This window comes from Echinops telfairi, unplaced genomic scaffold (genome assembly GCF_000313985.2).
Source record: "Echinops telfairi isolate 266 unplaced genomic scaffold, ASM31398v2 ScPeMD7_3509;HRSCAF=4178, whole genome shotgun sequence".
In the NCBI taxonomy this organism is placed as follows: Eukaryota; Metazoa; Chordata; class Mammalia; order Afrosoricida; family Tenrecidae; genus Echinops; species Echinops telfairi.
The window spans coordinates 16,010,810-16,023,478 of record NW_022107407.1 but is presented as its reverse complement, the minus strand read 5'-3'; the positions used below and the strand labels follow the sequence as shown (position 1 = coordinate 16,023,478).

The window sequence follows — 12,669 nt, the reverse complement described above, 5'->3', positions numbered from 1 at the left end:
GCCTCCATCGCCCCTCCTCCTGCCACACTGTTCGCCTTCTCTGGGAGTTTCAGGGACGTCCGCATGAGAGGGGGGAAGGACGGTTCCTAACCCTTGGCCCCCCTAGTGGGTGCTGCTTGGACGAAGCTCGAGCAGCCTCTCCGCAGCTGGCAGAACCGGGTGAGTTCCGATGCCCACCCTCCCACTTCGGCGCAGCATCTGGGGCGCCTGGGAGTGTGCTGGGGGTCCTGGGAAAGCTCTTGGATAGGAAAAATGGGCTGACTGCCCGCAGCCCTTGGTGGGAGCCCGACTAGAACGGAAGGAGAGCAAAACAAAGCCCCACAACTGCTGAACTCACCAACCCTGAAGCCGGCAGCCTTACTGTTATGAGACATTCACATGTTTTCTCATTGTTTAAAGCAGTTGGTTTCTTGTAACTGAGCACAGCCTTACAACAGCTGCTCCCTTGGCACTGGGAAAGCTCCCTAGAATGGTGCTTTCTGCCTGAACCTTGGGCCTCTCTTCCTGGACTGTGGTCGTTTGGGGGCCTACCCTCGGCCAACAACCTCATGGGGCCTTGGAAACGTTCAGACCCAACCATGTCAGCCCCCAAAGCTGACTCTGGGGTTACCCTGACTGGTTCTGACACACAGTCGACTGTGCTGCCTCTCTGGGCCCACCCAAGTCTGCGAGCTCCCCTGGGGCCCCTGGAGGCAGAGAGCTGGACCCCCATCCTGAGGACAGCCCATGTTTGGGATTGCAGGGAGGGCCTGCCGTTAGTGCCCATTTCTGTTCAAATTGATCGTGAACATGATGGACTCTGTGTAGGGCCAAGTTAGACTGACTTGTTTTGAGCATGTGTGAAGACCCCAGGTGTGGACCTTGAGTTGGCACCTCTTTCCCAGGCACCCCATCTCTTCTTGGGGCAGACCCAGAGCGCTTTCCCATGCCTTCTTTCTGCCCTGGCCCTTCTCTCTTAGGCCAGCTTCCCCATCCATGGCATTGAGCCACGGAGAGCTGGCAAACACCAACCCTCTCCTCTGGCTTGGACTTGCTATGACATGGGCCTTTGGGCCTTTTATATATATATGTTGCCCCCTCTGTTCATATGTTTCAGAGGAAGCTTATTCTGTAATTCCAAAAAAAAAACTCACTGCCATTGAGTCGATGCCAACTCATTAGCAACCCTCTATGACAGGGTGGAACTGCCCCTGTGAATTTCTGAGGTTGTAACTGTTTTCAGAAGTAAAAAGCCCTGTCTCCTGGGAAGTGCTGGTGGTTTTGAACTGCTGACCTTTAGGATTGCAGTTCAACTTGTAAGCACTACACCCCCTAAGCTCCTCTATTTTGTAATCATTATTATGAGTTTTACGTCATTCTTTAACAGTCTCCCAGCTAGAGATGAGAGGAACACCTGCACCTTGGATTTCCACATTCTTTCCCCTTTTTACCAACTGGACTTCAATTTGATTCAAGAACAAATGGTGATAGAAAGCTACATTGTCAGGGAAGGAGAGCTTTCCTAGGAAGAGTGGAAAGTCAAGAGGTGGCCTGTCGGGGAATCCTCTGAGATGGAATTGATGGCTTAAGACTAATTAGGAGATGTTTGGTGGGCCCACCAGCCCATAGTCTGATGTGGAAGCAGGTCCAGCCTCAGCTCCAGGTGGGGGGTTATGGGCAGCACCACCCATCTGTGTGCCCAGGGGTTGGCAGTGGTGGGTGGGTGAAAGTTGACAGGTAACGCTACCTGAAAAAGCCCTTGCATCCTTCACACGTCATGACATTGAAGTGATAACCAGTAGCCTTGTCTCCACACACACGGCAGACTTGAGGACCCCCATTTTCCTCGTCTGAGTTAATGGAGTTCCCAAGGACCAAGTCTGGTTCTTCATCGTGCACATGGTCGGCATGGTTGTGTCTTCCTTCGGGGCTCACCTCCAGGTTGGCTTCTGGGTCTCTTGGGCTAGAAATGAAAAACTGCAGAGACGTGAAGGGATGGGCCGTGATGTGCTGACACACAAGAGGGAAGGCTCTGTCACCGTGGGACATGGCTCACATTTGCTTCTGTGGAGCCCAGGGTGGCTCACTCATGCACGAAATGAGGGTGGGGAGCTGGAGTTCTACAGAGAGATGTAGCCACCACATTTTAAAACAATAATTGGGTCCTGGAAGAGAACACAGGCACAAGGGAGAAAATGGGGACACAAGAGGAAGAAGAAACAGGAAGTAAATAGATGTCTGGCAGGGTGGGATTATAGTAGGAATACTTGAGTGGCTGAGGTTGGGAGACCATGAACTGTCCTAAAACATCCAGATGATCCTGTGGTTTTTGTTTTCTTACTGCCATCTGGTTGATGACAAGTCATAGTGACCCTATAGAACAGGGTAGAACTGTGAGTTTCCAACACTGTAACTGTTTAAAGGAGTAGAAATTGCCATATCCCCATCTTTCTCCTGAGGAACAGCTGCTGGCTGAACTGCTGACCTTGCAAATTGCAACCCAATGTGTAACCATTATGCCACCAGGATGTTGTTTTTGGTAGGTGCCATCAAGTCGGTTCAGACCGATAGTGACCCTGTGTCCACCACCACCTATTCATGTGCCAGCCTCACAATTGTTATGTTTGAGCCCACTGTTGCAGCTACTGTGTCAATCCATCTTGTTGACGGCCTTCCTCTTTCACCCTGCCCCTCGACTTTACCAAGCATGATGTCCTGCTCTGGGCACTGGTTTCTCCCGACATGTCCAAAATACAGGAGACAAAGTCTCTCTATCCTTGCCTGTAAGGTGCATCCTGGCAATACTTCTTCCAAGACACAACTGCGTCGATCCAAATACAGGTTCCGCATTAGCACAATGTAGTCTTCTGGAATTCCCATTCTCCTCAGGTTTATCCATAGTTTGCTATGATCCACACAGTTGAAGGCCTTATCATGGTCAATAAAACACAAGTAAACGTGTTTTGGGTATTCGTTGCTTTTTCAGTCAAGATCCATTGATATCAGCAAGGATGTCTCTTGTTCCATGTCCTCTTCTGAATCTGACCTGAACCTCTGTGCATTGTGCTGCTGCTACTGTTGTTGGACAATTATCAGAAAAATTTTACTTGCATGTGATATTAATGATACAGTTCTATAGTTTGAGCATTCTGTTGGGTCATTTTTCTTCAGAACGGACACTAATATGGATCTCTTCCAGTCAGTTGGCCAAGTAGCTGTCTTCCAATTTTTCTGAAATAGACAAATGGGTGCTTCCAGTGCGACAACTTGTTGGAACATTTCAATCAATATTCCATCAGTTTCTGGAGTCTTGTTTTTGACTAATGCATAAAGTACAGCCCTGGTGGAGCAGTGGTTACATGTTGGGCTTCACTCAGGAAGGTCAGCAGTTTGAAACCACCAACCGCTCCTCGGAAGAATGACAGGGCTTTCTACTCCCATAAAGTTGTAGTCTCAGAAACTCAGAGGGGCAGTTCTGCCCTGTCCTGGAGAGTCACTATGAGTCAGCAATAAGATGGCAGTGAGTTTTTGTTTTCTCCATATAGCCTGGACTTCTTCATTCAGTACTATGGGTTCTTGATCACATGCTACCTCCTGAAATGGTGGAATGTTGACTAGGTCTTGTAGGCACAGTGACTGTGTATTCTTTCCATCTTCTTGTGATGCTTCCTGTATCCTTCAATATTTTGCCTATAGAATTTTTCAATCTTGAAACTTGAGGCTTGAATTTTTTCTGGAATTCTTTAGTTTAAAATATGCTGTGCGTGTTCTTCCTTTTGGGTTTTCTAATTCGAAGGCTGTGTACATTTCGTTATAATATTTTACTTTGCCTTCTCGAGCTGCCTTTTGAACTTTGTTTCTCAGCTCTTTGCCTTCATCTTTTCTTCCATGTGCCCTAGCTACTCGATGATTAAAAGCCAGGTTGAGAGTCTTTTCTGATATCTGCTTTGATCTTTTCTTTTTTCCCTCTTTTTTTTAATGACCTTTTGCTTTCTTCATGAATAATGTTCTTGATATCCTCCCACGGCTCATCAGATCTTCTGCCAGTAGTGTTCAATGCATCATATTCTTGAGATGTTCTTGATGTTCAAGTGATATTCATCCAAGGTCATATTTTCATTTTCCTTGTCTTGTTTTAATCTTATTTAGCTTCAACCTAAACTTACATATGAGCAATTGGTGGCCACAGTTGGTCCGTGGCCTGGTTTTAGCTGCTGATATTGAGCTTCTTCATCGAGTCTTCCCACAGATGTAGTGATCAGTTTCATTTCTGTGTATTCTACCTGGAGTCCGCATGTATGTTTACCACCATGTGTGTTGTTGAGAAAGGTATGTGTTATGGACAAGTCGTTGATTTTGCAAAATTCTGTCTCCAACTTCATTTCTATCACCAAGGACATACTGTTCCTTCCTCTTTGTTTCTTTTGCATTCCAATTGTCAATAATTATCGATGCATCTTGATTGGATGTTTGGTCAATTTCAGACTGAAGATGTTGGTAGAATTTCTTCATCACTGATTTTAGTGGTCATAAATTTGAATAATAGGTGTTGATTGGATCTTCTTGAAGGTGGGTAGATATAATCCTATCATAGTCAGTGTTGTACTTCAAGGTAGATCTTGAAATATCCTTTTGGGTGATGAATGTGATGCCAGTCCTCTTGAATCTGTCAGTCTGGCATGGTAAAGCATATGATGCTGTCATCAAACTGGCCAATTCCAGTCCATTTAAGTTCACTGATACCTGTGGTATTGATGATTTTTGTTCCATTTCATTTTTGACCACTTCCAATTTTCCTAGATCCATACTTTATACATTTCAAGTTTCAATTATTAATGGATTTTCCCAGCTGTTTCTTCTCATTTTGAGTTGTACTCCATCAGCAAATGAAGGGCCTGAAGACTTCACTCTCTCGGGCTTTACTCCATTCATGTCATTATAGTCTATTCTACCTGGAGAAGGCGGTCCTTCCTCAGTCATACGTTGAGTGCCTTCTGGCCCAAGGAGCTCATCTTCTGGCACTGCCTCTGACAGTGTTCTGCTCGGATTCATTACCTTCAGTATCTGACAATGTTTTGATGCTATGCACAAGGTTTTCCGTGGCTATTTCCTTCTAAGTGGACAGCCTATTTCTTCTTTATAGTCTATTTTTAGTCTGGAAACTCCACTGGAACTTGTTCACTTTGAGTAAGCCTGGTCGCATTGAAATATCGGTGACATAGCTTTTAGCCTCATGGCAACACACAAGCCACCACAGTACAACAAACTGATAAACAAGTGATGGTTTGTATGTTGCTCTGATGATGATACTGAGAGATGATACTGAGAGAAGACGGTAAAAGAATTAACCCACTGTTAGTCAAATACTAGAAGTGTAGCTTATGATCTAGTTTTCTAAAAACCAAAATGTAACAGTCCCCTTCTAGTAAAATTTTCTTTGGATGTTATCAGCGAACCATGCATCCTTTGTCTCTTTACTTGGATACCTTTGTTCGCTGTAACCATCCTGTTGAATCTTCCCCTGAGCTTGCTTTAGAGCATGTAACTTGCTTGCTTTTAACTAACGCATTGGAGCAATTTTGGGAGGTTGCAAACCCCACTGATTCCTTTTGTTAAGCACTTGCAGAAATAAATTTAGAATTTCTCAAATCAACCTGATCTCTGTCTTTGGCTGAGACAGTGATGAGCATCCTGGACCTTATCTGCCAACAATAATCCTTCGGGCCTCGATCACGCTGGAAGAAAAAGAGGACTTTAACCAAGCAGATAGGGAGGAAGTGAGCGTGGAACCAAGAGGAGGATGCTGTAGGAACCGGCCGAGGTCTCCATCCAGCTGAGTTTAAGTGAACAATCAAGGGAAATGTGTTAGTTTATTGAGTGTCTTAGACAATTTTCACCTTAAGAACGTGATATGAATTTGATTTGATTTCACATATAATTTGATTTCTATGTGAAATCAAGACTGATGATAGTGGATGGAAATCAGACAATGACTTGGCTATTGCCTTTCCTAAAAACAAAATAAAACTTGTAATAAAATTTCCACATGCAGAGTCCCCAAAATCATGACAAATGACACTTGACAGATGCACTTGTAAGGGCGAATTAGAAATGAACTATTCCCCTCACACCAACCTCCCAGAAAACTGCAAAGAAAATATGCTGAGCAAGTGTGAGGTCATAATTCTGACATCATACCGGCTTGAAGACGACATGAGGACTTGAGATTTCAAACAGTGTCTCCCAAACAAAAGCTCAGAAAACAGCAAATGTTGGAGAGGGTCCACAGAGCTTGGAATCATCATGTACTGCCGGCAGGACTGTAACTATGTACAGTCAGTGTGAACAGTGATTTGGTGCTACCTCAAACAAATGAGAAAAGAAATTCCATATGATCCAGCACTCCTCTGCTGGTTACACTTGTCATATCCTGAAGAAGCAAGAGACACAGCATAAACAGAGATATGCACGCCCATGTTCATTGCAACACTGGGTACAATGGTAAGAAATTGGAAACAGCCTAAATGCCCATCAGTAGAAGAGTGGATAAAGAAATGTTGGCACATACACACATGGCATATTATGCAGCACCATGAAGCACTTCATTTCATAGATGAAGCTGAAGTGAAGTTAGTCAATTACAAAAGGGAAAATATTATATAAGACCATTGCTATAAGGATGAAAAACAAAGACGTGCGTAGACTTTGGAGGTTACCAAGGAGAGGGGAGGGCAAGAGCGAAAAGATGCAATGAAGTAGACGATGCAATGAACGGGTGTTGACTTGGGTGAAAGGGAGGGTGGAGGACCACAAGAGGGAGAAGAGAAATAAGAAGGGGCATGGAGTAGAATACAGAGAGGGATGAGTGGTAGATGAATGGCTTGAACTGTTGAATTCAGAGTTGATGGTTTGAAATGTAAATTCCTACCCAATTCACAATTAAAAAAATAATTCCCCAAGTACATTCAAAGCTGCTTGACAGGTATTATTTTCTTTGTGTTTTATGCCTCAAGTGCTAGCACAATCCTTGGTATACATGAAGTTTACACTAAGATAAACAGTATTTGTTAAATATGTTTTGGTTGAAAACTAAAACAAAATCTCAAGCTAACAATTCGATTTCAAGGGATCCTGGGTTGAAAGTGCTCTCAGAATACACCTCAGCAGATGCAAATCCTCCTCCCTGGAGGCGCTGACCTCCCCTGCGCATGAGAAATTGCACAGGTGATTTCCAAGGAAGGTGACGGATCACTCATAAATCATGAGCCCAAGGGAGCAGAAACAAAACAGAGGTGCTCAGCATGCAAAGGCTTCCCATATCATCAAATGTAGAAGAAGATATACACGCATCAATGTACTTAAATAAATCGGAGAGTTAAAGACTTAAGTGAAGAGCAAGAGATCACAAAATTGGCCTGATACATTTTGAAAATTAAATGGACTACAGACAACCTGAACAAGCAAAGACAATCTACACCAATAAAAATCATTGGGGTTTGAAAAATTATGGGGTAGAAAGAGGGTCATGGAACCAAAATATTCAACAACTGTAATTCAGGAGAGGTGTGATCATAGTAAAGAAAAGATCATAAATAACTTCAGGCCTCGGTGAATAAAGTGTACTTCTTAAAATTTCTATGGTAACCATGAAGAGTTGAGATAAAGAAAGCATAAATTTGAAGCTAATACAAAGGGGGAAATGGCATAAGATCAAGGTAAAAGAGGCAAGTAGTGAGATAAAAAGAAACAGAAAAGGTAAATCAAATTAAAAGCACAAAAATAAGCAGGTAAAAGAAACATTTTAAAAACCCACTGCCATCAAGTTGATTCCAATTCATAGCAACCTTCCACAGGGTTTCTGATGCTGTAAATCTTTATGGCTGTAGACAGCCTCATCTTCCTCCTTGGAGTGGCTGGTAGGTTTGAACTGCTGACCTTGCAGTTAATACTTGAAGGCTTACCTGACAGTGCCACCTATGCTCCAAAATAAGATAGCACACATATCAATTACTCTGATGAATATACTACATGTTCCCATTAAAAGACAAGTTACCAGAACTTAATAAACGCAAAATCCAGTTATAGACTGTTCACGAGAAATCCATCCAAAACATAATGACACTAAAATTTGAAAGAATGGGGAAAGGATGTAACAAATCAACACTAACCAATGGCAAAAACTATTACTGGAGATAAAGAGAAAAGGTTTTTTACTTCACCACAAAGGTATATGCATCTAAATTGTAGCCTTAAAACAGATAAAGCAAACATTTGACAGCCCTGTAAGGATGAACAGAAAACCTTTCATTGTGGCAAGGTAATTTAACAGGCTCCTCTCAGTAACGAATAGATCAAACAGACAAAACTGTAAGCACAGGGTAGAGATCATTTGAAAAAACTGCAACGAATAGCTGTTTGTTAGATAGATGGTATCCAACAATGTCTGAAAAGACTTTCTTTTCAAACTCACGCAGAACTTTCAGGAAACCCAGCTATAATCTCCACGAGCCCCGACAATTTCAAAGCCAATTTCCCTAAGCTAGATGCATGGAGGCAAAATAACATATCTGAAAATTAAGAAACACACTTAAGAAGAATGCATGATTTAAAGAGAAACAGAACTCACAAAATATATAGACTTGAAAAATAACAAAATGCTCTCGTTCCTGCTCGCTGGTAATTCTGACATAGGGTGACGAACAGCACTGACCTCTTCGGGTTTCCAGGCCGTCATTTTTCTGGGGCTGGTCACCACATCTTTTCTCCTTCGGTTAGCAGCTGAGTGTGGAAGCACTGTACCCCCTTAAACAAAAAGCTCACTTGTCAGAAATGAAGGCAGGCAAGACGACAGACATCCCATTAGTAATAACCCTACTAATACCTGATTTAATATGGTTCTCTACTAACGGGAAGTAAGACTAATCCCAGGGGCATGGACAGGGAGATAAGAGAGGGCTTATTAAAATGCCACTTATGCCAAAATGCTCAAGAAAACAACTCAGAGGCAGATCACAGACACGCAGAAGACCACTGAACAGTCCCCACTGGACAGATCTGGAAACAGTTGAGCATCAAAATGATTATGTGCAATGTGAAATAACAACCCCCCAAAATAAAAATTCACGAGCCTATGCTGATCTTAAACAGACAAATAAATGAAAGGGGGAAGAGCGAGGAGTACTGATTTACACGTGAATGCTGCGGTTAGACTGGCAAATGTCCAGAGGGGCCCGCCTTAGGAAAATCATCAGCATTTTGCACCATCATAGTGAAGATTGGACCAGATGAGAATGGTCCGTGGGTCTTGTGTCTGGGGAACAATTTGGACAAGGAGTAGGAGGATCTTTGTATGACCTTCCTCTAGACAGTTTATTATTTGTAAGAGGGGGAACAGTAACTATACTATGGAAAAATTAGATATCTTGACTGGTGATCAAAATTATCACCATCAATGAGGAGCAGATGGCCACAGCGTGCATCAAAGTGCATTCCACGGAGAAACACTTAGCATCGTTTGCAGAGCATTTTAAGAATACATAACTTAGTGATAATCAAGAGTGATACAAACATGGGGCAAAATGGGGACTATTCCATTCTTAAGCAGTAGGGAGAAGTTGGTCGCAGACAGTGCTGGTTGCCGCCGCCGCTACCGCCATCATTGTGCCAGCCCCTTGGGTCTCCACGAGGCTGGGCAATGCCCCAGAATGGGAGACAAGCCGATTTGGGACCAGGTTGGATCCAGCTTCATTCAGCATTACTAACAGTTATTTGATAACGACAGAACCCAACGGGGTGCAATTTATATTGATGCGTCCTGCCTTACGTGGGAAGGACGGCAGTTGCAGGGGAAAGCTGCCATTGTGGAGAGGTTGTCTAGCCTTCCGTTCTAGAAAATCCAGCACAGCATCACAACGCAGGACCATCAGCCCACGCCAGATGGCTGCATCCTCAGCATGGGTGTGGGCCAGCTGAAGGCCGATGACGACCCCATCCTGGGCTTTCAGCAGCTGTTTCCACTAAAGAGCATCAATGTGCCTGGGTGTGCACCAACGACATGTTCAGGCTGGCTCTGCACAACTCCGGCTGACCTCGTCTCAGCCAGGCACTCAGGCTGTTGCCCCCTCCCTCCTCCTCCTCCCGATGCTATTCACACTCCTCCAGATGCTCCAAGCATCATCCACCAGCCAGGCCGCAGTGGGAGGGGCGCCGTGCGCTGCTGCCGCCCAGGTGCTGTGCCTGATGTTTGGACACTAGATAGCCGCATCTGACAGAAGTTTGTGCTGTACCAGCGCATGCCTTGGAAAGACTTAAGTAATGCAAAAGGTTGTCCTTTTTTTCTTTCTTTTTAAAAAAAATCGACTTTGGGTAACCAACCCAAAGAAGTGAAGGAGAAAGCAGCTTCCTCACCACCCAGATACTGATTTGTTCAGATGTTTCAATGCCTCATTAGACAATAAAACCACAAAAATTTTCTTAACAACAACAAAAAGCAGTAGGGAATGGACACAAAAGAAATTAGTCATCGCCAAAAACTAGGGGGAGGGGAGACTGGAGAGTGACTGTTCATGGGTGTGGAGTTTCTTTTTGGGGAGATGGTTGAGCAATTTCATGGACATATTTTAAAAACCATTGAATTATACATTTTAAGCAGTCAGATTTTATAGTTAGGCGTTGTACTTCAACTGAAAATGAGTGGGTTAAAAAAGAGACATGAGAGTCTGCCAAGGGGGCAATGTATAAGAGATAAATAATCCATATTAGAGTAAACTAAAGGGACATGACAACCAAATTGGGGGAAATGCTGTGAAGGATATTACTGGGTCAACTGACAAACTTGGAATACTAATCGTAAATTAGATAGGGGAGTTTGTGTCAATGTCAAATTTACTGCAATCAGTGTCAATACCATTCCCCAGGAGGAAAGTGATAATTACAACACAGGCTGGCATGAATCACAAGAGAAGCTCAAGCAATGGGGTAAAACCAAGAGATGAAAGAAGCGTTTCCAATGAGACTAAAAGAAAGACATTTACTTGAAACCCATCTGGCTAACACTTTCCCCAATTCCTTGATGAGAGGCTATTAAAATTTAGGCCACAAGCTCAGTCGAGCTTTGGTAGGGATTTTGTTTTATTTTGATGGAGTTCACTGTTGAATCAGCAGATTGCAGAACATTCTGTAGTCCATTCTCTCATATCCTCACAAAGCCCCAGTTAGAGACTGGGGACAGCTCGTCTCTGAAGATGGCCTCAATGAGCCACTCCTCCCTGGATTGACAATTTTGTACAGCCCCTCCCGTATTGAATCTTGATGGACCTTGTGGTGTGCTATAAGCCACAACAAATAGACACAAAAATTAATAAATGTGGTGGAAGTACTCATATCACAGTGCCAACTCTGGCCCTAAGCTGGAATAAAGCCTGGCAACTTCTGTTTCTTGGGCTTTGGCAAACCCGACGCCACCATGGAGCTGCCAGAAATTCAAGCCAGATTCCAGAGAAGATGTGGAACAAGGGATGTCGTTACTGACGTCAAAGGAATCTTGGTTGAAAGCAGAGAGACACAGAAAGGTATTTACTTGTGTTTAATCGACTGTGCCAAGGCATTGGAGTGTGTGGACCCTAACAAACTATGGAGAGCCTGGAGGAGAATGGGAACTTCTGAACACTTCATTGTGCTCCTGCAGAACCTGTCCACAAATTAAGAAGCAGTCATCTGAATAAAACAAAGGAAGGCTGCATGGTTTCAAATCACAAAAGATGTGCATCAAGGTTATATCTTTTTACTGTACTTATTTAATGTGTTTGCTGAGAAAATAACCAGAGAAGTTGAACTATATGAAGAACTCAGCATCAGGATTGGAAGAAGGCTCATTAACAGCCATGTAAGATGCTACAAACTAGTTTGTGGACTTGAAACACTTCCTGATGAAGATCCAAGACTATTGCCTTCAGTATGGAGTGCAGCTCAATATAAATGAAGCAAAAATCCTCATAAATAGGCCCATTGCCAACATCATGAAAAATGGAGAAAAGACCAAAGTTGTTGTCAAGGATTTAATTTTACTTAGATCCAAAATCAATATTCTTATAAGTAGCAGTCAAGAAATCACATGAAAGCAGATGAACATTGGGCCTCTACTCAAGTACTCTCTCAACACAAGAACATTTTGTTCTAATAATCCGGCACCGGCATGCTGAGATGCTCACCTTCCCGACACGATTGCTGAAGACAAAGCAGGTGCATAAGCAAATGTGGTGAAGAAAGCTGATGGTGCCCAGCTATCTGCTTGAAGATAAACAAGCTGCCATCTAGCTGAGAAACGACAAAGCCTACATGGAAGAAGCACACCAGCCTGTGTGATAATGAGGTGTTGAAGGGATCAGGTATGAGGCATCAAAGACCCAGAACATAATGTGAATGAGGGGGGCAGTGGAGGCCCAAAGCCAATCTGTAAGCAATTGGAGATCCTCTTACAGGAGGGTTATGGGGAGAAGACAGGCCAGCTGACTCCAGGTACCAAAGATTCATAAGCCACCATGTGAAAACGCCTGGCTACCTGGCTGCAGTGACCATCAAGGAGATCACGTGGAAAGACATGCGAGGAAGGAGACCCTGGAGGTGACCTAGATAGAGAGAGGCCCAGCCTCCCAGCCTGTCACCCTTCCCCTCCTCCCTGCTCCTCCCCCC

At 43.8% G+C, this 12,669-nt stretch overlaps 1 protein-coding gene and 1 pseudogene across 1 annotated transcript in view; one reads left to right on the top strand and one right to left on the bottom strand.

Moving 5' to 3' along the window:
* Positions 1–1,893: 1,893 nt before the first annotated feature.
* CFAP91 (cilia and flagella associated protein 91) overlaps positions 1,894–12,669 on the bottom strand; it is a 135,630-nt gene continuing 124,854 nt past the window's right edge. The window contains exon 18 of the mRNA XM_045294270.1: positions 1,894–1,942. The gene's annotated coding sequence lies outside the window, so the exon portion shown is untranslated. The remainder of the gene's footprint in view (positions 1,943–12,669) is intronic.
* On the top strand, positions 9,657–10,066 carry LOC101645968 (annotated as a pseudogene).